This window comes from Peromyscus maniculatus, chromosome 4 (genome assembly GCF_049852395.1).
Source record: "Peromyscus maniculatus bairdii isolate BWxNUB_F1_BW_parent chromosome 4, HU_Pman_BW_mat_3.1, whole genome shotgun sequence".
In the NCBI taxonomy this organism is placed as follows: domain Eukaryota; kingdom Metazoa; phylum Chordata; class Mammalia; order Rodentia; family Cricetidae; genus Peromyscus; species Peromyscus maniculatus.
Window position 1 is genome coordinate 127588698 of NC_134855.1, and position 24980 is coordinate 127613677.

At 38.6% G+C, this 24980-nt stretch overlaps 1 long non-coding RNA gene across 1 annotated transcript; it reads left to right on the forward strand.

Moving 5' to 3' along the window:
- Nucleotides 1–16324: 16324 nt before the first annotated feature.
- LOC143272773 (uncharacterized) lies at nt 16325–19124 on the forward strand. The gene is made up of 3 exons (XR_013050361.1): nt 16325–16483; nt 18497–18607; nt 19039–19124. It is a non-coding gene; the product is annotated as an uncharacterized LOC143272773 (long non-coding RNA).
- Nucleotides 19125–24980: the final 5856 nt, after the last annotated feature.

Below are 24980 nucleotides of genomic sequence, written 5' to 3' on the forward strand. Positions count from 1 at the left end.
TCTAGTGCTTTCTGTAGGGCTGGGTTTGTGGATAGGTATTGTTTAAATCTGGCTTTGTCTTCGAATGTCTTGTTCCTTCCGTCTATGATGATTGAAAGTTTTGCTGGGTATATTAGTCTGGGCTGACATCCATGGTCTTTTAGTGTCTGCATTACATCTGTCCAGGTCCTTCTGGCTTTCAAAGTCTCCATTGAGAAGTCGGGTGTTATTCTGATGGGTTTATCTTTATAGGTCACTTGGCCTTTTTCCTTGGCTGCTCTTAATATTCTTTCTTTATTCTGTACATTTAGTTGTTTAATTATTATGTGTGGAGGGGACTTTTTTGGGGGGTCTAGTCTGTTTGGTTTTCTATAGGCTTCTTGTATCTTCATAGGCATTTCCTTCTTTAAGTTGGGAAAGTTTTCTTCTATAATTTTGTTGAATATATTTTCTGTGCCTTTGAGTTGGTATTCTTCACCTTCTTCTATCCCTATAATTTGTAGGTTTGGTCTTTTCATGGTGTCCCAAATTTCTTGGACATTTTGGTTCATGACTTTTTTGGCTTTAGTGTTTCCTTCGACTGATGAAACTATTTCTTCTACTGTATCTTCAATGCCAGAAATCCTCTCTTCCATCTCTTGTATTCTGTTGGTTATGCTTGCATCTGAAGTTCCCGATCTTTTACTCAGATTTTCTATTTCCAGCATTCCCTCTGTTTGTGTCTTCTTTATTTTTTCAATTTCCCTTTTCAGTTCTTGGACTGTTTCCTTTGTTTGTTTCATTACTTTTTCATGATTTTCTTTCATTGCTTTATTGTTTTCTTGCAGGACTTTATTGTTTTCTTCCAGGAGTTTATTGTTTTCTTGGAGGGCTTTATTGTTTTCTTCTAATTTGTTTGCCCTTTCCTCTAGTTGTTTACAGCCTTCTTCCAATTTGCTTGTCTTTTCCTCTACACAAGCCTCTACCTTCTTCATGAAGTTACTCCTAAGGCTACTTTCTTCTGCTTCTTCCAATTTTTGGTGTTCAGGTCTAGATGTTGGAGGGGGGCTAGGTTCTGGTGATGCTGTATTGCTCTTCATTTTGTTGTATGTACTTCTGCCTTGACGTCTGCCCATCTCCTCGTGGTTCCTTCTTGGTTTCATCAGTGTACTTGTTTCAGAAAGAGCTGACAGATTCAGGAAGTCTCTCTCTCTTGTCCAAAAGGGAGTTCTCTTGTCCAACTCTCTGGTCCAGAAGGGAAGTCAGGGGCAGGATGGGAGCTGGGGGCCAGTCTCTTAGTCTCAGGAAGTGGCTGGGGTCTTGGGCAGATGGGCGTGGTGGCAGGGCGCGGAGATTGCAGGGGCTGCCAGGGGGCTTGGAAAAGGGGATCCCTCCCGGTGGGGCTAGAAGGTTACCCGCCCGGTGGCCAGAGCCTGTGGCCAAGTTGGGCAGGTCTTCCCGGAGTGGCTGGTGCCCAGGGATGGGGTTGGGGTTGGACCTGGATACTCATCTCTGGTCCAGAAGTGAAGTTGGGGGCAGGATCAAAAAACAAACAAACAAACAAACAAACAAACAACTTATAAAACATTGAGAACCATGATTACTTCTAAAATTACAGTCAGCAAATAACTTAAACTTCAAATATCCCAAAAGACAAAGGACCAAATCCTTTTTCAATTATTCCTTTCTATATTTTCAAATTTGGTCGTTTAAGTAGGTGAAGTACACACATTTGGTCCAGATCTCTGCCCCTTGGTTTTGCAGTACTGCTCTCCTGGACTGAAATCTAGTGTTACCTTTAACTCATGCTTTCTTCATGATAACTTGACTATTTACAATCTGGCTGTTGAAGTTATGGTGCTCATCTAACAGAAAAGACCAACTCACATATTTGGCATGATGATGACATACTAGAAATATTTATTTTGTTGTTTTTGGTTTTTCTGTCCATAAAAATTGTTAGGAATCACCTAATGTACTTTTTTAAGATGTTAAACACTGCTCTAAACAGTTTTGTTTTGTTTTTTATCCTAGATTTTCTAGTCACCTTCTTTTCTGTCCATGAAGGAATGATTCTGGGAATAATCTTAAAAAGTCCTCTGTGGATGCCAATGGTTCTGATTTCACGACAGCAATGTCTCTGCCATGACTATGAGAAGGAGTTCAACAATAGTTGCAATTCATCACCTTGTAACATTGGGACTGTGCTCTCTCCACAAACCCAGGGATTTACAGTTACTGCCATGATTGGTGAAGCACAGCAAGGAAAAACTCTGTTACACAGAATGTATTGAAGTCTTATTCATTTCCTGTGGAGTCCCAAAGTGTTACTTTAGAACCAACCTTTTACACTGCGAGACAACACAAGAGAGAGAAGAAAATTAAAATGGAAAGGAGCTAGAAACCAGAACACTGCAGTGTCTACCCTAGCCACCAACACCACTTCCTTACAAGGCGTGAGTGAGAGCTGTTACAATGGGTGTTGTTCATGTATCATGTGACTTACAGAGTCAAAGTAGCAATTCTGATGGCATCAGGAAAACAAGACAAATAATTTCTTTCCACTACTGTTTTGTGAAATGCATATACAGGGTAAACGGTCAGGGTTTGTTCACTATTTACCATACACAGTGTATTCTCATTCTTCATCTTCTCTTCAATTTCATATTACTGTCACCTTCGTGTCCTAACTATATGTTTCTTTTAACACTCATGGTATTTTGGTTTACTTTGTAGCCACTCATTTTACCTGGACTGAGTTTTTTTTTTTTTTTTTTACCACATTTTAAAAATTTTCCACTAGCTCCTAGCAGCTTACTCTTGGGTATACAATGGAAGACAATGCATGCTCCTTTTTTCAAAATTCACCAGTAGCCCTCTGTTCAGTGGAGAGGTGTAACTAGACTGCGTACTTGTTGCCCTCAAAAGAAACCTACTTGAACTCTATTTTTCACATAAACATTCTTGTATACATTCAGTGTGTTTAGCGATATTATCTTAATTCTCACATGAGTTTCCTACAGCCTCTTCCCATCAAGGAGTGTACTTTCTGTAATTCACTGTAGATTATCTCTTATAGTCATGGGGCTTTGTTCACTAGATTGTGGAATTGTCTATTTATTCTCCATTGACCCTGGTTATATTGTCATACTGAATTCTTTTTTCTCTCATCTTTACATTCTTGTCTTTTCATTACACCAATTCTTTCAATTTCAAGATTTTTCATATTTAAGCAAATAATAGACAGAATTCTCCCTGCCATTGTTCTCCACACTAGTTCATATTTCAGGTTACCTTCTTTAGGCTGAATCAAAAGCTTTCCATTCCTCTGTATTAAAGGTTATCCTCTGATGGATATCCTCTCTCACATCCGAATTTCTCTCTCTTCACCACTTTACTTTTCTCATGGGATCCAAGTTATTGGATTGCAGCAGGGGCTCTTTACTACAGATCTAATGGGGCTCTCTAAGTGTTAGCCTATAGTTCATAGCAGATGATAAGCCAGTGCTGCCATCTCATCTTTGCTTTCATTCAATTTAATTGCACATCAGAGGCTAATATAGAAGATCCTGGCTGTGTGTCCTGCTCTCATGGTGGTTCCTTCTATTCACAAGCAAGCTTCTCTGAATCTGCTTACTTATTAGCTCATTGTAGACTTACCCAGGCCTTTCCTGAGGAGCATCTTTTCAAATCTGCTGTGTAATGATCTACTGTAAAAAAAAAAAAAAAGACAAAGTATTTTCTTTCTAGCACTCACGAGTACCATTCTACACATTTGTTCAACAAATATCTCCAAGCCTCCCTTGGCCTATTCCCCAAAGCTTTGAGATAGAAGACAGATGCCTGCAGCTGTGTTGATACTCTATCATGGAGATGAGTAGAGTTATTCTCTGAAACAATAGGTACTTAAGTATTTACCAGTAAACAATAAGCATTCCAAAATACTGAACTATATTAGTAACATTTTGTTTTGATATTCACGATATTGATAATTTAATTTTAATATTTAATGTCACCAAGACCTCTGTATCAGGATTATCCTTAGATCCAGTCCTAATGCTTGCAATTAGGATTAGGTATTGACACATATTTAGCTGAATGGAGAGTCTACACATTGATGGATCTTTTTCTGGGTGCTTAATATACTCTTCATAGAGAGGTAACAATTCTCATCTAAGGGGGGAAACCAACTCTTCTTCTCTACATGATCATAAGAACAAGGAGAATGATTCTTTTACTCTTTCTGGTGTTAGATTTTAATAACAGTTAGGAGCAAATTAAAGTACATTTTTGACATATTAATCATTGCCTTGGGCACTGTTTCGGCCCCTCATTTACCAAGTGACCCTTCTTGACACTTTGTGAGGGAATGTTTCTGGACATAATATTATGAAAGTCTCATATGGGTAGCCATTATTTTCTGATTTCAAACAGGAATATCTTGCCATGCCCAGAAGAAAGGATTCCACAGTGATTTCTATCTATCTTTTGTAACATGGGGCTGTGTTTTCTCCACAAATACATTTTTCTACAGTGACTGATTTGATTAGTGAATCCCAGCAAAGGAAAACCTATAACACCCAAAGCAATACAGTATGAGTTTGCTGTATACTTCCAAAAGGTTATTGTAAAACAAAACCACTTTGCTGTATGACAACCAAAGAAAGGACAACCCAGTAGAATGACATGACTACTGTATCCACCAACGGCTATATATATATATATATATATATCCTCCTGTTCAAGGAGGGAGAGCTGTTACAATGGGTGTTGACAGTGTGACCTACCTGGGTCCTGTAGAGTCGTAGTGGCAACGCTGATGGCAACATGAGACCAAGACAGGCAATTTCCTTCACCGCCTCCATCTACAAATATATGTTCTGTGTAGATGGTGAAGATTTTTGTAATGGTTACCATATACAGTGCATTATGTGCATTCTCACTCCCTACTCTGTCAACTTCCCATTTCTGTCACCTTCCTATCCGCCAATAAAGGACATGTCCTTTTCAAAACTCACATCTTCATTTTATTCTGTGAACCACTCACTTGGACTATCTTTTTGAGCACAGGTTTCAAAGTATCCATTGGAGCCAGGTGTGGCTTACTATTGGGCATAAAACTAAAAACAATGTCTGTCTTCTGAGAATCCACCAGTAGTCCCATGTTCAGTAGAAAGGCATATTGCTTCTTCAGCATATCCCTGATTTATAAGTTATTATCGATAAGAACAAACCTGTGTAGGACCATTCTTGTGTAGGTCCAGTACAGGCAACATGAACTACATTGTGATCATTTTTTGCAAAGCCCACTGACTGGAATATTGAATATTTGGTAGTGATTTACTAATCTTTATGCTTTCCAAGTGTTTCCACTTCTGACTCTCTAATTTTATCTGACCCTTTTGTAGGTGGAATAAATAATCTGTTGAGGATTAAAACACTCATATATAATTGCTCTCAGTGCCTGGAATAGCCATACATGCATTGCCATTCACTTCTGCCACCCCACCAGCACCAGTTAATTGCTAATTATACTTCATCTGAATAGGTTCATGGAATGGTATCTCAGGATTCTTTTCAGGGAACCCAATCATCCTTTTCATCAGATATTCTCTAAAACAGTAGAAAACATTCCACAATACTGTCAATTGGGTTTCATTACTATATGGACATTGCTTATTAAATCTGTTACCATCTCTATATGGAACACTGACCTCTTGGGCTACAATACAATATTTACCTACACTTTGATTATGGTTCAGAGAAAATATTTTCCTGGGTAGTTGCTTAAGACAGGAAGCCCGGTGTCCCCATTCTCATTTTAGGCTCTCTATTTTCACCAAATCCACATATTCCATCTTTAAGTCTTTACTGGGTGGGGCCTTGTCCTCAGAATAGGTTTACATGCATCACAGTATAGAGTCTGAGCTTTATTTAGAGTAATCGCACAGTCTCTTTTCCAGAGCGTCCAACTTTGTACTTGGTCATGCTACTTGCCTCTAAATTGCACATTTCTTCTCACATCTTATTACTTCATTCCTTGTTTATTTTCAGTGAATACCTGCAAAGAATGTAGAGCAATACCAATGCCCCGTAGTTAGTGCTGACCCATTTTGAAATTTTGTTTTTCAAACACATTCATTCATTACATCAAATTCAGACTCATTCAAATTCTCAGGACAAAAACTAAATATTCCAGATTCTTTGCCAGAATATAACTGCAATGGTCTCTAGCCTATTACCCAATGTTGGCATTGTCATTCTCTGACATCCTGTAGCCAGGCTTCCATGATTCATAATTTCCTAATCGTTCTGATATCCCAAACTCCTGCCAGCATGGACTATTATGTACTCCTTAGAGCATCTGAAGCCTTTTCTATCTCATAGCTGGACATTTTTTCCCTTTCCTCCACAGACAACTTTTAAGGGACTAAGAATCAGATGGTCATGTGTATCATAGCCATGACTCTACTTTTTTTTATTATTTTACAACACCATTCAATTCAACAGGCTCTACTTCTAATTATCCATTTTCTACCTTAGTTTCTTTCCCAATTTCGATGATAAAAATATCAATAAAAATGAATGCACCTAAGTAATGGCTTTTGAGGACTTGGTTTTCAGCAATTATGTTCTACCATGTCAGAATAGAAATGATGCAGGAAGGTGAGTATGGTCGACCACATTGCATCTGCAGTAAAGTAGCTTAGGGAGGGAGTGTGTGGGAAATAGAGAAGGTCTTGAGGGAATATGTAAAGAATTGGTTAAGTGCTGGGTGAATATTTATTGTTAACTTGGACACAGGCTTTTCAGGACTCCAGTCCCTCAGACTCTGGTGAACTGGCAAAGCCTTTTTCTGGCGGATGCTCAAGTATTATCCAAGTGTGAGTGTTTGAAATTAATTGATCAGATTATACAAAAATTAGCAATCTCAGTGTCAGGTTCCCATATATGCAAAACATGATACCTCCTTCAAAAACTATTTACTTCCTCCTTCTTGTGCTGTAAAAAAGCCCAAGGATATTTAGGGTTATTGAGTACATATTTCTGCTCTATCAGACTGAGGATGTCCCACTTGATTCCAGCTTTTGGTAGTTGTTTCTATGTGTCTGTACTTTCTCCAAATCTCATCAGCACAGCCATATTTTAAGGATCAAGCTGTTCTGGACTAGATGGGAGTTGGAAAATAAATTTGAAGTTCCATTCAAAATGATAAACATTCTCCAGTAAGATTCCACATACTAAAGGTTCCAGAACTATCCTGGATAGCTTTTCTTGGACAGTAGTTCAGACTAGAGAAAGTTACAAGATTAACGTGTGTAAGAACACAGTTTGAGAGGAGGACTGAAGCAAAACCATATCAGGTCTTTATGCAGAGGGCTACCTACATATCCAGTCGCCTGGGAAGTTGTGGGCTTTTGTCCAAGAAACATCCATTCATAGAGCACTTCTATGTCCACTGGGTCCCTAATGTATTTTTTCCTTCTGAGGCACAAAATTCTTGGACTGATAACCTCTTTACCTAAAGGCTCAACTTTGCACTGAATAATTTCCCCCTGATATGTTGGGTTTCCTTTCTATATCTCTGACCTCCATGGCTAGCACAAAAAGCAGAACATTTTTCTTCTTATCTCCTCAGACCTAATGGCCTATGGGAATTCTCCCTTGCCTATACTGGTGTTTTTCTGTCAATTTCAATGAAAATAAAAACCTTCTAATTTCTTCAGTGTGTCTCTTACATTATTAAAATTAATACAATTAAGAACTCCAAAGGGTCTCTTCAGTGTAACCATTGACAGTCTACTAGGAACCAAATATTTAAATACGTGAGCCTAAGTGAGCATAAAATATATGAACCAAATAATAGTTGTGGAATCACATCCTGAGTGTAGTTTGACTTTAAGCAAGTATAGTTTATGTACGTGCTCTCTTGACTTGATTGAGTACTCTCAAGCAAAGTGCTTTTGTGCTTTGCCTTTACCTGGAGGGTGGAGGAGGTTACTCTGCTACTGCAATTCCTACCCTGACATCTCTGTAGATTTGATTCCCACCAAACACTCAGACTTTCTGCTTCTGCCATGTAAGTGCTGGTTCGCTGTAGTTTTTGGGTTAGTCATTGTAAGTTTGCTTTGATGAAGACTGTAAATTCCTATCAACATGTACACTGTGTTGATTTAATTTATAATAATTCGTTAGTCATATTCATTGTAAATCCTGCAACTATTCTCCAAATTCCAAAGGAAAGAATATGAGCAAGAAATGTTAGAAACACATTTAGAAATTTTCTATAATGACTTGTCATAGTTACATTCTAGTTTAGTTTTTTGAATGACAAATCGACATAAGAATTTCTTGATTATGCTTTCTCCTGTACAAAACATGAGATTTCTTCATATTTTTCACAATAAAGCTCTACACATCTGATGGTTTGGCGTTAACGAGGCCTTGTCCTTTCCACTGTAATCAACTGAATCACTATAGTGCTGATTCTAGATCTTTTTTAACCTTTGGGCTTATGTTTCAGAAAATAATTGGGAAACTTCCCTCCTTCAAATGTTCTAGAGTTAATGGTTATAAATCTGGTACTATCTCATGTTGTCATCACAAGGTTCTTCAGTTTCTAACACAAACACGGTTAACTTTTTTTACATATAGATGGAATATATATATATATATATATATATATATGACAGATAGATAGATAGATAGATAGATAGATAGATAGATAGATAGATAGATAGATAGATAGATTGCTGATTACCTGACCACATCATCTTTGAATATAAAGGATGCTTTGGATCAAATTTCATCTAACTACTGGCTGTGGTGGTGCACACCTTTAATGCCAGCACTCGAGAGGCAGAACCAGGTGGATTTCTGTGAGTTTGAGGCCAGCCTCATCTATAGAGCAAGAGCCAGGATAAGCAACAAAACTACAAAGAGAAACTATGTCTCGAAAAATTTATTCTACACATAAATATTGTTAAATCTTGTCAGTGAGGTCTCAAATTGATTCTTGGGTTGATAATTCCATCTTATCTTTAGATGCTCATTGTACAGAGAATTTTCCCTACACACTGGATAGAAAATATTTTTCCAAGACAACCAAAAGTTACTCTTAAGTGCTTGCATACAACAACAATAAGAACAAAACTTTCATTTTATATACTTGTGTATGGAAAACATTTTCAAATGAACTGATCCAACAAATTATTCTTAGGATGATGGTGAATGTTCCATTAAACTCATATTGACCTCTCAAGGGATCTATTTGAAGTATATTTTTGCCAACTGCCACTTATCTACCAAGAAGTTCCCTTCTGTAGTGCCTTGAATGTTCCCTACCAATACAATGATTCTTTGTTCCCAGGGTTAATGTGTTTGTTCTTTTAATCTTTGTTTGACTTGGGATATTTCGCCACCCTGATGCACATTTCCACTCATCCTTCTTCTCTTTTCTTTCCAACACACCTTAGTCTTTTCATCTCAACTTATATTTGTAGTTTGCTGATTAGCATATAGGAGGCTAAGTCTGATCACATGTTGCTTTTGGGGATTCCAGGTTTCTTTTCAAACTCTAGTCTGTCTTCTAACCATGGATATCTCGTGTATGATCACCTGCCTTTGTATTTGTGGTGAGTTTGTTGTTGGCAAGAATGCAGCGTGACAAGAACACTTGCTTTTCTATGTTTGCTCATCTTTTATCATATACATATACATATCATATACTTATACATATACATTTGCTCTTTGCATTTCTCCACTCTGTGGAAAACATAATATAGGGATTAGCTTTTGACCTGTGGTTTGCAAATATTCATGGAACTTTGTGTTTTGAAAGCATGATGATCTGCTGTCTCTGTCATGCTTCATAATCTAAGATCAAAGAAATACAAGTAATCTTAACTATGTAAATACCCCTCCAAAAGTCCTGTCTTTTAATACCCTGTTAGTGTGAAATATGAACATATATTATCATCTTCATGTTTTCTTTGCCTATGCTCTTCAATTATTTGGGGAGGGCATTGGGTGTGGATCATTTACAGTGAACATGGCCTGTGGAGGCTTAGTTCTCTGAACTTCAAGCCCATAAAGTCTGGTTTGGAGCAAAGACCTGAGAAGTTCCTCTTTCATCAGCATGGCAAGGAATTTACCTCATGAACTAAGTCTCAAAATATGACTGCTGTTATTCTTTGTCCATAAATACCATATCTTAATGTTGATTAATCCTTCCTGGCATTTGTCATGAGCTGTATATCCACTCAAATTTACAACTTTGGTGTTTTATCTGCCTACACTAGCAATGTGAATAAAATCACTTCAGGTAAACAGAAATCACGGATTCATTCTTCCTTATTAAGAATTTTTCAATTTATTTATATACCAATCACAGATCTTCCTCTCATTCCTCCTCCCACCCATCCCCAGGTTTCCCCCTAACCAACACCCCATTCCCTCCTCCAAACAGGTAAGGCCTCTCATGAGGAGTCAGAAAAGCCTGGTACATTCATTTGAGGCTGGCCCAAGTCCTTCTTCCTGCATCAAGGATGTGCAAGTTGTCCCACTAAAGGTAATAGGCTCCAAAATGCCAGCTCATGCAACAGGGACAGATCCTGATCCTAATGCCAGGTGGGTCAATAAGTAGACCAAGCTACACAAATGTCTCACTTATGCAGAGAACCTAGCCCAGTCCCATGGAGGCTCTACATCTGTTGGTCTAAAGTTCATGAGTTCCCTCTACCTCAGTTTGGTTTTCTCTGTTGGTTTCCCTCTCATGATCTTGATGCCCCTTGCTCATGGAATCCTTCTTCCCTCTCTTTCCCTGGACTCCTGGAGCTTGGCCTGGTAGACAGAGGCAGACATCAGAGCAAAAGGTAGAAAGCCAGTGCTAGGGAAGTTTCCCTGAATCCAAAAGGAATACCACAGCTTAGACTACTAGCAATAGTAAAAAAGGTTCCTGAGCTGGCTTACCCCAGTAATCAGATTGATAAATATCCTAACTGTCATCATAGAGCCCTCATCCAGTAACTGATGGAAGCAGATGGATTCATGCTTAAGCTTTATTAAGTTATGAAAGAAAGTAAAAGCATTTAATACAATGTCAAAGGACCTCTGTCTATTGCTGTTTTCTTTCGTTTTAAGGATTTTTTTATTATAGATGTGTCTATACACATTTTGTGTGTGTCTGTATGTGTTGTGTGTTTGCATCTAAGTGCACACAAATGTATGCAGTGACCATGAAGTCCTGACTATTGGATCAACATAACAAGTTACAGAAGGTTGTCAGCTGCCTGACTTGCATACTTAGAAACTGAATCAATTCTATCAAGTGGTCTGAAGAACAGAGCCATCACTTAAGGCTTGTTGCTTATTTACTTATACCTAGTTCATTTCAGAAAGAAAACAAAATTAAATGCAACATACTTAGATGTACCTATTCCTTCTATTTGTAAATTCATTATCATCTTTGGCTGTGTATCATAAAACACCTCACCTCCTGCCTGTCACACAGGAAACAATTCTGTCCAGTGTTCTGATTGCTAACTAATATAAATGGTGATCATCAGAGTGAAAATTGAGGTAGGGAATGATAAAGTACCAGGGTACATAGGGGAGATAGACTGAGTAAAATTTAATATTGGATTCTTTTTAGCATGTCACATACTAAAATGGTATCAACTTCTATTTTTTCCCAATAGCTTACACTGCTTCTAACAGTGAATACATATTTCTAAGACTATAATAAAGTCTATCAGGAACAAAAAATGTAATAACAGATAAAAAAACCAAGCAACAAATAATGAAAGGCACAGAAAGAGACCAGCTTTCCATTCTCCCAACCACTCTATGTAGAACACCTCAGAGAAAGCCTTCATTGTCTTCAACAGCCTCTGGCTGTTGCACTGGGCACCTTGTAGGAATTGTCAGTTCTGAATGTCACTGAGCAGTCCAGGTATTAGTCAAAGCCCAGATGCAATAATCAGACAACATTTGACAAAGCTGTTCCTTGTATTCCTCTGATGTCAGCTTTCCGAGAACTCTACTCCCATGACAGAGACAGTCATTTAAGGTGGGATTCAAAGAGAACTTCTTCTGAGTTTCCTGAGTCTAAGAAAATGATAGGGAATTTCTAAGGCCCATTAAGCAAAATTCTCTGGAGAAAAAACCCTTCATCTCTCTGCAGAGATTAAAAGCTTACATTCATGTATAGACTTGACCTCAAGAGAACAAAATGATCTTTCTGATATATCTGTGAAAGTTATGTAAGGGATTTTTAAAACAATGGTGGACAAAACAGATAAAGAAGTATGTATTAAGGATTTTCTCCTGGAACTTATGCAGGGACGCTTGGCTCAATCTGGGTGGAGTGGACTGGACCTGCCTGGACTGAGTCTACCAAGTCGATCCCAGTCCTGGGGGGGATGTGGGTGGGGGGAGAGACTTTGATCTGGAGGAGGTGGGAATGGAGGTGTGCTGGGGGGAAGGGGAGGGGGGCAGGAAGGGAGAGAACAAGGGAATCTGTGGCTATTATGTGGAGCTGAATAGTATTGTGGAATAAAAAAATAAAAGAAAAGAACAGAAACTAAAAAAAGGATTTTCTGTGAATATGAACATATATTCAACAGGTTGCTAATATATATAGAAAAGCATAGAGAGGATATAACAACAAGTTTCTTATCAAAAATGCAATATATAAATGTGTGCATAACCTTGTGCATCTTTGTTTTAAAATAAATTTTTGAGGTGGGCGGTGGTGGCACATGCCTTTAATCCCAGCACCCAGGAGGCAGAGGTAGGCAGATCTTTGTGAGTTCAAGCCCAGCCTGGTCTACAGAGCAAGATCCAGGAAAGGCGCAATGCTACACAGAGAAACCCTGTCTCAAAAAAAAAATTAAAAATTTTTTTTGAAATAATTATGTACTGTGTTTATATCATTACCCATCACCTGCTTCTATACAATTCAGAGTTTTATACATGCTCCCTCTTCAATGAATGTCCTCATTTTCTATAATTATATACATATACATATATGTACATTGCATTTACATATTTTTATCTAAACATGAAAATATATATTTACATATATCAAGAAATAGATATATAAGTATATCCTTCTGAGTCCATTTAGTGTTTCTTATGTATACATATTTTCACAGCTATAGTGGATAACTCTTAGGATCCTTATCCCTTGGGATGAGAGTTTCACCCAATTTTAGTAGTTAATGATAATCTGTAATACTTCATCTTATTTGCAGCCTTGTGAGATCTAATCCCAATCCTTTTGTCATATCTACTGGTAGTATCATCTTTCACATCTTGCTTAGGTATGGTTAACCATATTTCTGAGAGTTTGTCATACATTTCGCTTTCCTGTTATGTATAGAATACATGATCTCACAATGAACATACTGGATAACCAGCTTTTACATTCTTTAAAAAACATCTTCTACGATGATCCCTTAGCCTGAGGGGTCATATTATACACACACACACACATACACACACACACATACACACACACACACACACACACACACACATTTTTAAATTCCAAAATAGACTTCTTCATGACATTTTCAAGTTCTTTACCAGTAGTTATCCTTACCTGTTACTGTTCCTCCTTCTCTCTTTGTCATCCCACCCTTACTCTATTTAGTTTTTCCACGTTCATTATTTTCTTTTTCTCTTTATCCAATCTGAGTTCTACTAGCTCTTTGCCTTGAAGTCTCCCCATTCCATAGCCTGTTTCTCATGCTGGAATTGTGCAGCTCATCCAATTTAAACACTGTATGTAAGGAAATTGCATCTCTTTCTTTCATGTTGCCAAAAGAGATGGTACTCTAACAGTACAATAGAAAATAGCAATACCCATTGTGAAAGCTCTTATTCCAATGGATATAAAGACACTTCTGTCTGTTGGTAAATAGCATAGATGATGCACTCTCCTAGGTTCTGCTTCTGCTTGTGAGGAACTTTCCTCTGCTCTCTTGGGTTGCCTCATAGATTATTCGGTTCTAAAGCAACATTTTGAAACCAAACAAACATTTACAAGTCTTTTATTCCTTTCTTAAGGCAGTCACTGAATACCACTGGATTGCAGGAGAGGACACAATCACAATGTTAAAAGTGGTAGAATATAATCATTCTTTCTGGTCATGGCAGACACACTACTCTCTTGAAATCAGAAACCTATGGCTACCCACAAGAGATCTTCACAGGATTGTGACCACGAATGATCCATAATAGAGATTACTACATCAAAGAATGTACACCAAATAGTTCCTATGTTTAATGGACAAAAACCTCAGAAACAGCAAAATAAGTTTTTCCCATGACCTCATGAACTTACAGGTATGAAGACATGCACAACTTGCCTTAGGTGAGCTTCACTGTCTTCTGTGAACAGTATGAAAAGTTCTGAGAAGGGAATCCACCAATGTCCAGTCCAGCTTAATTCCTGGAAATTCCCAGATCTTAATGACAAACATTAGGAATATATCTTAGAATAATCCAAATATAGATTATTTGATTAATATAGAGATGTTGCTGGCACTCCATATTATTATGAAAGTATTATCAACATTTTTGTTATCAATAAAAAGTAAAATATTAAAATAGTTCAATCTTTTAGAATATTGATTGTCTACTGGGAATTATCAAGTGCATATTGTTTTGCATAATATCTCCATAGGACTTCCAGACTCAGTGTCCAAGCAGGCTCGCTCACTTGTCCTCTCTCTCTAAGTCCCAGGTGTTAGGCCCAGGAAGATCTCTGGGCAGTTTGTTGACTGGTGCGTGTAAGTTCTGAAAAGGGAACAAGATGTGTCTTTTAAAAAGTTGAAGTTCTTTCAGTACATTTGGCAATAAGTTTCTTAGGAAAGGGCATGATGTAATAGCCTTAGGAGGGACTCAAGAGCCTTTTCCAGGTGCTTAAGGACACCCCAAAATTCTCTGGGGCTAGTAATTGAAGATTGCTCTTCATATGTTTTCTAGACAAAGAGATTGTAGATTGAAGTATTTGAGGAAACAATTACAGGGGGAATGTTTATGGTAACCTTGTCTACCTGAACATGGCAAGTTGAGATTAGCCTGGATCTGTGAGAGTTGGGTAAGCTGAGTAACCAGGAAATCTGGCAGGATCCTATAGGGACAAACATAAAGGAGTGTGGATTTGGGTGTGGGGGAAGAACTGAGAGTGTGTTCATAGCATGTAGGAAAAATTGCAAAAGAGGGATGCATTTGGATTAAATGTCTAGTCTTGCTCAGTAGAATAGAGTACAAAATTACTTGTCTTGCTTCTCAAGGATCTTGATTGCTCTACAATGCTGAATCTCCAGCTTTTTTCTGATAATACAGAGAACAAATTAATTTTCATCTCACTGCTTTTGTGGTCTGCCTTGGACCTAATCCTAAACTTAAGCCATGAAGCCACAGCAGGCACCCAGAGACCCATGAACACCAGTACTGAGATAGACAGAAGGAATAGAAGCAGGGTATTCTAGAGATCATAAATGTTGTCTGAAATAATGAAAATGGCCTGAACCTTAATTATATCATGCAGGTGATGAATATGACATACAGCAGATAGTGTTGACTCAAGTAATATTTCTGCAGGCCTTCAAAAGGTAGTTTAATTCCCAGGTTCAGTCACATGAAATATATTAGTAGGCTGCTGTATGATTTGGCTCAGGAATACCTACTGGGTTTATGTTGACTGAATGGTGATCATTCATTGTGAAAAAACAAACAGTATATCCTTTTCCAAAGTAGAGGTTAACTCTGTAGGTTTGGCAAAGAAGTGTCTCAGGAAGGAGAAAGATGAGATTTACTCTAAACACTGATGTAAGAGAATGGGAGGCATTCCAGATCTTGAATTTGGTGCTAAGGATACCACTGAATTCTGAACACACAGGTAATCCAAGAGATATTTTAGAAGTTTCTGAAGAAATAAACAATGAAGATTCAAGTTTCTGGTGGCCAGACACATATGTTACCATTACAGAATCAGGGTGAATCTAAACTGGAAAGCTGAGAAAGAAGGACTGGATTGTTGGGATGGCCTGAGTTGAGAGGCTAGGAGAAGTGGTAGGAATCCCAAAGGGGAGGGTGTGAGAGAAGGAGTGTACAGAGGGGGAGGATCTGGCAAAGATAGAGATAAGGAGGTAGGAAAAGAGGGGTATGTTTGTAGGGTGTGGCTAGCCATGGCAGTCAAGATATAATACAGTGTGGCTCTACTTGCATCCAATAAACCTTGAGTTCTCTGCTTTGCTGAATCTCCAGCTACATAATTGAGTAGAACATGGGCAAAACCCTATGGAGCTCACTGATTCTACAGGCCACCTTGATCTTGCTCCTGAACTCCAGTCATGCAAGGGCAAATGAGCTTGGTAAAGTAACTCGAAATTATTTGTTAGGTAACTCAATAAGAATTAGTAAGAAGGATGCACTGGATATCGCCAATATTGTTTACAATCTGCATAGCAAGGAAGCAAACATCAGCAACATAATAAGCAACAAACTTAAGGTGAGTACTTGTCCTAACATAAGAGAAGTATGGACTTGTCCATATGAAATATTGCCCTTCTTCCTACCCTCAGCAGCCTGTTCAGGCTTGCTGCAACCACACTGATTGTACAATGTACAATGTTGTTTCATTATCATCTATAGCCAAAGGTAGGGCTCCTCAGATTATATCTTGAAGAATGCATACTTCTAAGATAAACTGTGTCCATGAGATTTTAGTATTAATACCTAAGTCTTCCTAAGTATTCAAGGATCTCCTGAATGATGGGCCACATTGGTACAGCAAGAATAATAGGCAGGCAGTTTTACAAAGAAAAGCTACTCTCACTGCATTTCTATTTCAAGGTGCCCACTGTCAGAATGAACCAACAGCATAGTTCAGGGTAACAGTTAGTTGTCTCTTGGGTTAGCTCCCTTGTATAAACACCCAGTGTATATTAATGAATTAATGATCATACAGAAAGACAAACAAAGACAGTGGTTACTGTGGAAGGATATTTTTGGTACTCTTTAACATCTTTTAAACATTTTTTTACACATATGGTATTTATCCTCCCAACCTCCCCCTCCCTCTCTCTCTCAGTGTCTGGGTACCACTTAGCCAGATGAATATGTGGAGGTCAAGAGAAACCTTAAAGTCTTTAGATATTTTCTGCTATCATGGGAATTGTAGGGACAAATTCAGAGTTTCAGGCTTGCCAATCTTTAGTAAAGATGGCAAGCATTTTTCTCCTCTGAGCCCTCTTGACAGATTCCCTTAAAAATTTTATTAATTTGTGTGGCTAAATTTCAAGGGAAACTGATTTAGTTTCTCACACAAACCATCCTGGAGATCCTTCTGTCTCTATACAGAGTATCTGGTTAATGTTATAGTAGCAGGAATTAGGAAACTAGAGTCTCAACTCTGGGATAAATACAGTGTGCCCAAATTCTAGGGAAGTAGTTACACACTGTGGGGAGATGACCACCATGTAGGCAATCTCTGTCAGAAGACTGGAGTTAGGTTCTTGACAGATGAGTTTCCAGAAGGTGTGTTAGCAGTGCTGTAATGCCAACGTATTTCAAACCAGAGTCAACTTGGAATTAAAACTAAATGGAAGTATGTACTCAGTATCCATGGACACAGTCACGAAAGAAATGTCAGCTGGTATGTGGATTTCCTTTGTGCCATCTAATGAAAATGCACATGAGTGACTATCAGCTCATTTCTCCTTCTAGAGAGCGTATCTGGCTTTTACTTGACAACATATCCAATCTTTCTTAGTTGCCCCACTTTTTTTTCTAGACCGGATATTGCTCAACAATGGCAAAACAGAGAGGATAAAGGTTATTGTTGGTCAGTGTGTCCACGAGTCTTATTTAACAGAAAGAAAATGAGCAACACAGGAATGATGAGATCACAGCTGGTCCCTTGAGATGAGGTCTAGTATCTCAGACTCGGTTTTCCCCAGGGTCCTGATAAGTTGGGTCTGAGATGCCTTGTGTAATTGAAATGGAAAAGTCTATCTATTAATTTTATGAGCAAATTCATGATATTTGTTGAGGTATAGGAACAACAAGACCCTCTTAGAAGGATGGGGCTTTCAAAGGCTCTATTCTTTGGCATAAAATATCCCCTTATACAAAGCATTCCAAAATCTTCTGTTAAATGAAGTGTGGTAGACTGGCTGATGAGAAAAATGGAGATTCCCTGTGTTAAGTGCTGGAATTATAAGTGATCTGAAAGTGAGTAACCAGCCTCCAGTCAGCCTTCCCAGACTAAACAAAGATTGTTGCTACTTATGCCACAGTCACCAGGGGATATCCATATTGAGTCCCAGAGTTTTTGCTGCTGCTAAGAGAAAATTCATGTTCCTAGGGTAGGGAATGGTTTATCACCCCTACTGTGGCTGCAGTTCTGTAAACTCATAAATACAGTCATGGCCCAATAGCAAATAGCCTCCAGAAAGAAACTCATGCATGCATTTAAACTTGGGCACTGTACTAAACATAAATATCATTCTTTTTCCTATAGGCTGTATATAATGTGGCTGGTGGTGAAGTAGAACTAAGACCAACAACATGTACCCGGGCTGAATCTGTCTTAGATGAATGTCCTTTTAAAACCAAACTCAATCGGATATACGTATGTATTTGATAATCACCAAGGGTCACTCAAGCATTCAGAGCGTAAATGGACTTCTGTTTGTATAGGATGTGTTGAGAGAATCTTTGAGTGCCAGTCAGGAAATGTGTCCCAGTGTGCATAACCTGTACTTCTAGTTGAGCCTACAATTTCTGATTCCACTGAGTGAACTGTTTCCCTCATCTTCCCTGGTTTCTTCTTCCTCATCAGCACAACACACCTGGACTAAGTTGCACAGAAAACCAGGCACAAGTGAGGTGTGTAGTCATCTCTATGGAAGATGTGTCTTGTATGTTATGTGGGTAATGGTTCTAGCAGCTAAGGAATTTTGGCATGAACACTGTACAAATAAATATCATCCATAACATAAAGCTACTGCACACATGGAAACTAGTCCCAGTACATGAATTAATCCTGTTCTTCTTCTAAAGGACAGTGAAAATGAAATTCAGTACGTGAAATGGAACCTAAGAGAAAAAACATGCAGCAAGTTCACGTCTGAACTGTCCAACTGCCCCTTCAGTGATCATCCGGATCAGCAGAAGGTATGCTCATGGTTCACAAAAGACCCTCCAATGAAAGCAGAACATTGTGAAAGCAAGCACCTAGAATTTGTTTGTTCATGGTCCTGTGCAGGATGCAAACATATACTCTTGTGTGGAGAGAGTGGGAGACATCAAGAGATAATCGGGTTGGGCCATATACATTCCCTCAGGAATAGCACTGTGCTTATAGAGGAGGAAGGTTACACCCATGATTAGTTTTTTCATTTTATCTGGTAGTTTAGGTACCGAGAGTATTTAGGGGTTGTGGCCCATTTGACAGTTGGATCAACAGTGGAGATGGTTGCTTGTGAGAAGGGATTCTGTTTTCTCTTAGGTAAACCCATATTACAGACCACGCTGCAAATATTTGAGGCAGGCAATGGATGGAATCCCTCTTGCTGACTCCCTTTGGTCACTGGCAGATGTTCCCTCAGACCATGGGCTCCTGGAATGCCCCACACTGGGGATAGTATTTCTCATTCTGTTAACCCTTCCCATGCACTCTTATTTTCATTGTTGCCACCTGCTTTACTTCTTCCATGGGACACACTTAGTGGGGTAACCATGTGATGGAGGTTGATAGGCTTTAACACCCACCCCTACATGGCCAACAGGAGGTTGCAGAACTTTATGAGATCTGGAGGAGGTACATGATATCTGGCTGGCTGTACAAATTGAAGTGATATTGATTGATCATTGAACAGATAAGCTGAATGTCCTAAACACAGTAGTACCTGAAAGGACCAGTGGTCACTTGCATAATTCTCAGCATATTCTCTTTCAATTATGACTTTACTGTTGCTGGAGAGCTTCTCTCCAGGCTCCACCAAGCCCCGCAGTCCCACAATCCACTTATAAAATAATCACTCAGACGTTTATATTATTTATAAACTGTATGGCCGTGGCAGGCTTCTTACTAACTGTTCTTTTATCTTAAATTAACCCATTTCTATAAATCTATACCTTGCCATGTGGCTGGTGGCTTACCCACGTCTTTACATGCTGCTTGTCCTGGTGGTGGCTGCAGTGTCTCTTTCCCACTTCTTCCTGTTTCCCCAATTCTCCTCTCTCTTTGTCCCTCCTATACTTCCTGTCTGGTCACTGGCCATCAGTGTTTTATTTATATAGAACTGTATCCACAGCACTTTACTGATGGATTACCTTACTTCCTGTTTTCAGAGTGTATCCTGCTTTTTCAAGATTGTCAACGCACCCTTCGGTTTGGATATGATTTCCATAACCTTCAAGTGCCAAAGTATCTGAGACTGTGAGAAAGGCTGGGCTGTTTTCCCCATCTTTTACACATTTCTTGAAGAACTCCTTAACTCATATGGGTCCAACAGCCTCTAGGGATTTCACTCCATTGTGAATTTTGTGCATTGCTGAGAACTTTCCAATTTTCTTTTCTATTCCTTCATCTTCACTATTGCAGAAGGCCTGCCTGTGCTTTGCTCAATAAAAATAGTCATTGAATTTTGACTTGATGCTTTCTCATAGTGTGTGATTTAATGGGATCAAACAGACAGGACCTGAGGCAACTTACCCACATTTGTGTGTCAGGCATGCACCATTGCCTGTTGAATTGAACAGGGTTCAGAACATGCAAAGAACAAAATGTGGTGGCATCTATAACCCACGTGCACTTACTTCTGCAGAATGAGCAGAAGGAAGAACTTTGTTTCTCACCTTGGAACACTTATGATCACTTTGAAAAGGATTCAGAAAGTGAAGCATATAGTCAGTATCACAGATGATGCATGTGTCAACTGAGTATGGAGAGCTAACATGATGGAAAGCATGCTTTTTCTCTCAAATTGTCACAGGCTTAAGATAAAACAGTTAATGCCCTCATATGTTTGTGAAAACTTGTAGACAACTGTGTGCAGTGTAAAATCTGTATGTGTGTGTGCATGTCTGTTTGTTTGAGTGTGTGTGCATGTGCAGGCATCCTTGTGTGAAATTTATGAGGAAAATATTAACCAGCATTTGAGACAGTGTAATAGAACTCAGTACACTGAGCACCCATCCCGTACACCCTGGGCCACCGTGGGTGAATTTCTTTTCTTCATATTTACTGTCCAGATTGACAGTGGCTTCTTACTTTCTACATAAAGACTGAAATATGGTAGACTATCTTTGATCTCCATAGGGACATATTTACCAGATACAAGAACTCAGTGCCATGAGGCTGCCAGATGCAATGGTTACCTAATTTGTTCTAGTATAATGAAAATTTAGAAGTCAGAAATTGAGATAAGTTCCTGAAATATCCAATGAAAGCAGAGCTGACTCTCTCTCCATATTTTTCCTGAATCATCCACATTAAAAAATCTATGGAATTCCTCTTCCTTTCTTCCTGTACTCTACTGACCCCTCCAAAATCCTCCAAGAAATGTATGGTTAATAGAGTCCTTCAATCATTAACACTGTCCTTTGATTCAAGGTTGCTTTATTGACACGGTGGATTGGCTGTATGGACAATTTTTCTGAAACAGTGCCACCTCAGTTATAGGCAACATTTTAGTGCCCCATATGGAAGACTTGACCTAACATCCTCATGGTATTTTTACCAAAGAAGCAAAAATTCAGTTTACCCCTAATGGGTAATTTTTTTTCTTTCACAGAGTATGTCCTGTTGTATGAGAAGTGATTGCATAATATTTCACACTTGGGAGACATTTCAAAACTGAAACCCATGCTCTTAAATCTCCCAATGAGGATTCTGAAATATTCAAACAGACTGGTGGTCCCTTTCGCTATTCTTATGACATCTGTATGGTCCTATCTGCTTTGGGACTTTTAGGGCAACATTATCTTATCTGTTATTGTCAACTGCATATCTGGCATAGTCACTAGTGAAAGATAGAATCTGAAGTAGATTTGTAAGATTACTGCAATGTTCTATGAGTTTTCTCTCTCTGATCTGTTTATTAGACTATACTCAGAGTACCTTCATTAAAGTCCTTAAATAAAGAATAAAGATGTTCCCATGATGCTGAAGTGAGTCTGAATCACATATCAAGCTCCATATGTAAAATTATATTTCTTGATGTCTACAGGTCTCCACAGTGATGTCTTATCTAAAGCTCACATCTCTGCAAGGTATCCACACGGGTTATTGACAATTTTTCCAAATGTCTTTCAACCATACTTCTTTCATCTCCTTCCATGAATTTCAGATATCTTAGATGGATTGAGGAGTGATGACTCCTTTATTCTGTATAACTGTGTATGTCATTGGATGTGTAATTATGTAAGGCTAGGAAGATGGGGAAATTCAAATATCATGAGATAGGAAGAGAAGCCACAATTTCCCTGTATATTCTTTAAGTCTTACTCAGGCTGAGCCCAAAATTTTGAGAGGGCTAGACCTATAGGTTACAAAGCTTGACAAACCTGGATGTGGCTCATCACTGTTCCATTGTTCAAGATTTTGGGTAAATAATAGAGTAGATATTTGAATGCAATCAAAACCATTTCTCATTAAGGAGAATATGAATCATGGTCATAGGGAAAACATGTTTACATTTTAGTGTAGATATGCATTACATGTTGAAAACGGTTACTTTATAAGACAAAAATTATTTTTTTCACCTATGCCTGGAAGCACCATAATCTTAATACTCACATTGAAGATGAGGTATGTATGGCCTGATTGTTAATACAACCCAACAGCATTTCATACTGAATGATCCTGAAATTCTTTCTTGTAGTAAGGTGAGAATCCTGATATACCTGTGTGTTCAAGTGTCTGTTGGTGTGTAAGTGTGTATTAGAGAAATGAATCCAGAAATAGTGAGAGACAGGGAGAGAGGGAGAGAGACAGACAGACAGACAGACACACACACACACACACACACACACACAGAGAGAGAGAGAGAGAGAGAGAGAGAGAGAAAGAGGTATAGTCAGACTTTCCTTTGAGCTGCCAGCTATCAAATAATGAAGCAGAGACTTCTTTTTAGAATTTTTTATTTAAGAAAATTTTCCACTCATTCTACATATCAATCACAGATCACCCTTCCATCCTACCTCTTGCTCTCCTTCCATGTTCCCTCCAAACCCATCCTCCATCTGCTCCTCCAAAAGGGTAAGGGCTCCCATGGAGAGTCACCAAAGCTTAGTACATTCAGTTGAGGCATTAACAAGCCCCTGCCCTGAATCAAGGCTGAGCAAGGCATCCTACCATAGGTAATTTGTTCCAGAAAGACAGATGAATACAAAGAACTAATCAAACAAAGAATTGGTTCTTTGAAATAATTAACAAGATAGATAAACCCTTATCCAAATTAACCAAAAGGCAGAGAGAGAGCATCTAAACTAACAAAATCAGAAATGAAAAGGGAGAGATAACAACAGACAATGAGGAAATCCAGAGAATCATCAGATCATACTTCAAAAACCTGTACTCCACAAAATTGGGAAATCTGAAAAAAAAATGGACCATTTTCTGGAAAGGTACCACATACCAAAGTTAAATCAAGACCAGTCAAAATATTTAAATAGATCAATAACACTTAAGAAAATAGAAATAGTCATTAGAAGTCTCTCAACCAAAAAATAACCCAGGACCAGATGGTTTCAGCATAGAATTCTACCAGATTTTCAAAGAAGAGCTAATTTAAATACTCTTCAGATAATTCCACACAATATAAACAAAAGAAATTACCAAACTCTGGCAAAACTAATCCAAGAACATATCAAAGAAACTATCTATCATCACCAGGTATGTGTCAAAGAAACTATTAATCATGACCAAGTATGCTTCATCTCAAGGATGCAAGGATGGTTCAACATATAAAATTCTGTCAATGTAATATAAACAAATTGAAAGAAAAAACACATGATCACCTAATTAGATGCTGAAAAACCCTTTGACAAAAATCCAACACCATTCATGATAAATGTCCTGGAGAGACCAGGTAGACAAGGAACATACCTAAATATAACAAAAGCAATTTACAGCAGGCTGGCAGCCAATTTCAAATTAAATGGAGAGAAACTAAAAGTGATTTTACTAAAATCAGCAACAAGATAAGGTTGTCCACACTTCCCGTATTTATAACATACAGTACTTGAAGTTTTAACTAGAGCAATAACACAATCAAATGAGATCAAAAGGATAGAAATTGGAAAGGAAGAAGTCAAATTTTCACTCTTTGGAGACAATATGATAGTATACATAAGTGACCCCAAAAATTCTACCAGGGAACTTCTATAGCTGATAATCTCCTTTATTTTTTTCATTTTTTAAATTTATTTATTGAATTTAATTTTACATATCAGCCACAGATTCCCTTGTTCTCCCCCCTTTCCCCCCCACCTCCACCTTCCCTCCAGCCCACCCCCCATTCCCATCTCCTCCAGGGCAGAGACTCCCCCAAGGATTGAGTTCAACCTGGTAGAATCAGTCTAGGCAAGTCCAGTCCCTCCTCCCAGGCTGAGCCAAATGTGTATAAGCCTCAGGTTCCAAACTGCCAATTTATGCACTGAGGACAGGACCCGGTCCCACTGTCTGGATTCCTCCCAAGCAGATCAAGCTAATTAACTGTCTTATTTATCTGGAGGGCCTGATCCAGTTGGGGGCTCCTCAGCTATTCTTTCATAGTTCATGTGTTTCCTTTCCTTTGTATATTTGTCCCTATGCTTTTTCCAAACTTGGTCTCAACAATTGTCACTCATACAACACTCCTCTTTCTCACCAATTGGAATCCTAGAGCTCCACCTGGGGACTGACCATGGGTCTCTGTATGCATCAGAATGGCTAAGATAAAAAACACTGAAGAAACTTTATGCTGGAGAGGATGTGGAACTAGGGGAACTCTCTT